Raw genomic sequence first — 5,623 nt, 5'->3', positions numbered from 1 at the left:
ATCAGGAAGGGGCTCTCTCCCCGAGGGCGTGTTGCAGATGAGAACTCAGAGGGAGCCTCCTGGTACGAGGCCAGGATTAACCCCCCCACCCCCCTCACACACACACACACACACACACCTCAATAACATGTCTAAAAAAAAAAACAGATGCAAGAGGAGTGCAGGGTGGTGTGATGCGTGAAGGACCAGAGGGTGGGTCCATGGAGACGGCCCTCCTGCCCCACCCAGCATTAAGGCCTGAGGATTGGGTGAGAGCACGGACAGGATGGGGAGAGAGAGAGTGCTGCACAACGGCCAGACTCTCAATGGTGCACCAACTATGCCAGTGTGTCCAAGAGGTCGTCTGGCTCCATTAAAAAGGGTCCGCTGGGAGCCCAAAGCTCCAATCAATAAAAAGCATGGATCAGAGATAGTGTTTCCCCCCCTCCCCTTCCACCAGCCCCTCTCTGTGTTTGGTGTGTGTCTGTTAAGCTTTGTCGTTGATGCTGTCATGCCACATTCTCACTCTTTACACACAACCTGTCCGACCCTGAGCTGAATGTGTTTCCTCTGACTGAGCGGGACGCAGCAGGTCTGCTTTTCATTCAGTCTTCACTGCACTAGTTGAAGGGTACAATTGTCATTTGTACTCTAGTTTGTGTGCGTGTGTGTGTGTGTGTGTGTGTGTGTGTGTGTGTGTGTTCTGGAGCATATGTGTGTGTTACAGGATACATGTGAAACTCAGAGTGCTGAGGTCATGTTACTCGCACATGAAAAAAACTCAATGATCTTGACCATCTGGTCATCAGACTAGTCCTGCCTCTCTTTCTTCCCCACATGAAAGGCTGACTGGCATCTTTGCAGAGATGCTTTGCTTTACTCCACCACATAGACGGACACCAATCTCTTTGTCCACGAGCCCATGCAAATATTGCTTTCACCTATACGGACAGTATCCCTCTTTAAAGTCCACGGGCTTAATAGGCTGTAAAGACATGTTTGAGAATCCCAAAAGGGCATCCCTTTGACTTCCATGGCCAGATGTCCTTTTCAAGACATTTCTGGTGCCCCGCTGTCACTTGAATGAGGCTTCTGCGAGCACAAAGGGACATGTTGGCTAAGCACCACGTGCTGATGCCATAGTGAACGGGCGCTCAGGGATGATGTAAGACATTATGCAAATGACACCACATCTTACACTCACGCTGACGAGATCCCTGCCTGGAGAAAAGTCCAGCAACTGACACAATGGAACAATAAATGCAGAGGTCACCTGACTTTTATTTGTTTGTTTTTAATCTTTTTTCCGTTAGATATTGAAGTCTTTAAAGGGGGGAAGGGGGGGGGGGGGATTGCAGCCCAGACAACAATCAATCAATAATCGAGGAATTGTACACAATAATCACAGAGCAACTCTCGAACATGAAGAATAGAATACAGAGCTTTAATAAAGGAAAAGGAGAGCGCTGGAGTTCAATTAAAATGCCAAACATCATTGCGTGAAAAGCGACGGACTGTTTCCAAGAGATTCATTATCTCTTGATCTGATTGTTGCTTTAACCTCATTTAAAATCACCACTTCCTTTAATTCAGCGTTCTTCTACAGGTGAAGCTTTTCTTCCAAATTCTATTCCAGCTTGGGAGGGAGGGAGGGGGAGGAGGGAGGGAGGGAGGGAGAGGAGGAGGAGGAGGTCAAATGAATCTGAGCTCCACTTTTATCACCAAGGAAGCTTATTATACACATTATTCTCAAATGGAGCTGTGTACTACCAATGGTGCTCTTCATCAGGCGGCGATGGGTGAAATACTTTTATTTAAGTCAAAGCTGCATAGGCACTGCAGTTCAACTCGCTGCATTTAAAAGTTTATTTCATTAAATGTAGGCGCCCACTTGAGTATCCAAAGTGAAATGATGCTTTGTGACAAATGATCCCTGTCAGCGTTGGGAAAATGAAGATCTAGAAAATGACGATGCGTTAAATCCCATTATGATTCAGTCTGCAGGTTTTGGGGGGTTTGGGTTCTTTCATGTGAGATGGGAGAATTGAGTTGAAAGAGTTTCAGTGAGTAGATGTGTAAATGTATTTGATAATGTTAGCGATACATTGTGTTACAGCTCTGAAACCATGTTGCTTCCACAGCCGTCAAACTGTGACATTTGGAAGATTTCTACCTGACAATAAGCATCAATATCATATTTTTACACGTCAGGTAATTGCAGTGCAGTAAACAAAGTGTTGACGTCTTAAAAAGTTGTTGTGCAAAGTGGAAGTACTTCAAAATTGGAGTCAGACCTCTTGTTTATGTGAACTCCCACCTTACAACGCTGAAGGATTTTCTCACTGTGTGCGGTGTGTGTGTGTGTGTGTGTGTGTGTGTGTGTGTGTGTGAGAGGATTGATGTCTGTCTTATTCCCGCTGCAGGCAGATAAACATGATGGCACTGTATTTGTGTTGCTGATCTTTTCCTCCGATGTCTTATGCAGTGTGTGATGTCATTGACCCCGCACACGCTCAAGACAGGTGGGGTCTCCATCTACACACAGACACACACACACACACATGCGCCGACACGTCTCACCTCGTCCTCTGTCACGCACATAACACACACATACACAGATAGATACACACGTAAGGATGTTTTGATTGGGAGAGCTGGCGTCAGCTGGGATTATGAGTCAGGTAGGATGACTTCATTGCTTTTTACAGGTATTAGGTCATCCTGCTCTCTCTCTCTCTCTCTCATTCTCTCTTCCCTTTATTTCCATCCCTCCCCCACTCTCTCCTCTCCCCCCCTCCCCTCCCCTCTCTCTCTTTCTAATCACATTGATGCTGCACAGCGAGTGACACGCCTTGTGATGAGTAAGACTCACCTCACTTCTTGCTTCCCGTTGGCTGATGATCTCACACACTTGCTTGGACTTCGTTCTCTCTCGTCTGCCTTCCTGGTTTTTATCGGAGGTGTTTTACTGAAGGTGGACTGAGATGTGGCGTAACGTTTTACTTGAGTGCAACAAAATAATTTAATCGAGATCAAGAATCCAATCTGGTTTTGTGAAATCATTGATTGAGTTGTGTTTTAATGAAGCATTGTTGTGTTCGTTCATTAAAGTGGCTTGCAGGAAATAAAACCTCACAATTAGCCGTGTGACTGGGAGATGTGCTGTGGGAAAATTCAGAATAAGGAATTGAGAGGCAGTAAATATTTTTATGTATGCATAATTCATCACATAACTGTAAGAAATAAATGAAGTTTATGGGTTTGTTTCTATATAAGTTGTACTTTCAGAAATGTGTGTTTTTATTGTGCACCTCTGGTTCTTAAGGGCCTCTTTTGTGGGGTAGTTTGACTTAACTGTAAATTCATTTCACATCAAAACATCACATTTGTGCACTTTAGTCCGTTATATTGTGTAAATTGTCCTTTAAAGTCTCATTTGACAGATGAACACACACACATTCATGCTTGGGCAAACAGCAATAATGACAAATATCTCTAATAGCCAGCGTCAGTCTTGTGCCCTCTTTTCTCAGCGTGCGATGCCTCATGCGACCCCCCCCCCGATCCTGCTCCGTCACTTCACTTTGTTGTGAGCCTCATGAATGTAAACAAAGCATTCACAGCTCGGTGACACCGGTCATGTGAAATTAATGTTCAGCTGTTACGTAATGATCAGCGCATCCACACAGATCTCGCTGAAATATCTCCAACAGCACACTGGTGTTGTTTTTAATTTGCGGTTCTGTTTGTATTTAGGTTTGAGTTTCGGATGGATGGGAATTAAACTGAGTGTGCCGCTCAACTGGGCCATCTGCACAGCTTTATAATGGCAGTTGTGCTGCTTGTTGCCTTGAGGAATGACTGCATGACACAGCCTGACAGCCAGTTAAATGAAATGATCAATTCAAACGAAAGGAGGGGTCAGGAGTGTATCAGTCTGTGCTCCAGTCAGGTCTGTTGGGGTCACAGGGGCCCCCTGAGGACGCTGAAGGCAGAGACAGAAAGTAAACAAACACACAGATTGCTGTTCTGCTGCATTTCTTACAACAACAACAACAACAATATTTACTTCACGTATGTTTTAAAGAAAATTCCGGATTCTCCCTTTACCTGCCTTCACCGGAAATCCCCCTCAGCCAAAAATAAGCACGCTATGGACAAAAGCATTAATTATGGTCGCCAGGTGGCGCCTGCAGGCTGCATTGTAATTACAGCAGAGATTGGCAGCCTAATCAGCTCGCTTGATTTGCAGGTGGCTGCTGGCGCGCCGTTCTTTACTTTCACCGACTCCTTCAAAGGAAACCGGATCAGTGGGCGAGAACCATGACTGGACTGAAGACACGCAGCAAGTCCACCGTGACCGCGGAGAGCGGGGAGACATTTCCACGACCGCGGACAAACAGCGAATCCTAAGAGATAAAAGGTAAAAAAACTGATTTTACCGCGCGTCCGATTGGATTTCGCGCGGTTTGACGGCGTCCGCGCGCACAGCTGATGACATCGTCTCCGGCTCTTTGTTTTAAAAGATGACGAAATGCTTTGTGAACTCCGTGACCCACGTTGGGAGAAATCAGCCACATGGTCGCGTAAGGTGTCATTCCGCGCGTCGGCCGGTAGAGGGCGCGTAGCCTCTTCCCAGTGTCCCGTGAATGACTCGACATTATCGGTGTAGGCGGACAGGGGGCGCCAGAGAGGCAGAATGTGGCGCTGCAGCATCATGATGAGGCACAGAGGCGGAACACTGCAGGGAGGAGGAGGAGGAGGAGTGCTACTGGGGATTTAATATGTTTAAGTACAATGATGAAGAGTGGTTCTATGCAGATCTACTTTGTAATTCTACTTCATTTACGTTTGAGCTGAAAATATTATTGCACTTTTTACAACACTTACTTCTGCTTTACCTAATCGCTGCAGTTGTTACTTTCAGAGATACAGAATCATATATTTCTATTTAATTTAGTGTTCCTTAAACTGACCCAAAAGCATGAAAGTCCTGTTCATCTGAATTTATCTTAACATGCCGCCTTTAGGGATTTATTTCCCAAATTTTGTATTATTTTTCTTAAACAGTCAAACCTTGATCATTGAGTGATGTCATGATTCACACAACACAGTAAAAAGCTTTATATCTCAGATTTTGGGGATTTTTCATAATTGATTTGTTACCATCTGCCTGCTCGAGTTAAAGCTTCAATCATTTAATATCTAACAGGAAACTCTGGTGTTTACTTCTGCTTTTATTCTTGACATTTTACTTAAAAGTTGACTGTTAATATAATGCTTAGGTAGAGTTTTAACAAGGACTCAAACATATAAAGGAGTGTTTTCCCATCCTGGTATTGGTAGTTCTTCTTCCACCAGTGTCATCTCAGTAACAGCTGCTTAGTCTGCAGGACGGCTGAGAACACGGCTGCTTGTGACAGGACAGAGTGCAGATTGCTGCTAAGACAAGAAAATGACAAAAATTATGTAACTTGTACCGCTGGAGGCGAGATGTTCAACCACGACCCTGAACTCAGGCACTCAAATAATCTGTTAGATAAACAGCAGCAGCTCTGCAGACAGATTCAGGGTTTGTGTCCCGTGTCGAGTTTCCTGTGGGACGGCTATTTGCCTGTGTTGATGGAATGAAACGAGGTTGGCC

This window comes from Genypterus blacodes, unplaced genomic scaffold (assembly GCF_046128005.1).
Source record: "Genypterus blacodes isolate CSIRO-AG114 ecotype Tasmania unplaced genomic scaffold, CSIRO-AGI_Gbla_v1 ptg000052l_1, whole genome shotgun sequence".
Lineage (NCBI taxonomy): Eukaryota > Metazoa > Chordata > Actinopteri > Ophidiiformes > Ophidiidae > Genypterus > Genypterus blacodes.
This window is presented reverse-complemented; position numbering follows the sequence as displayed.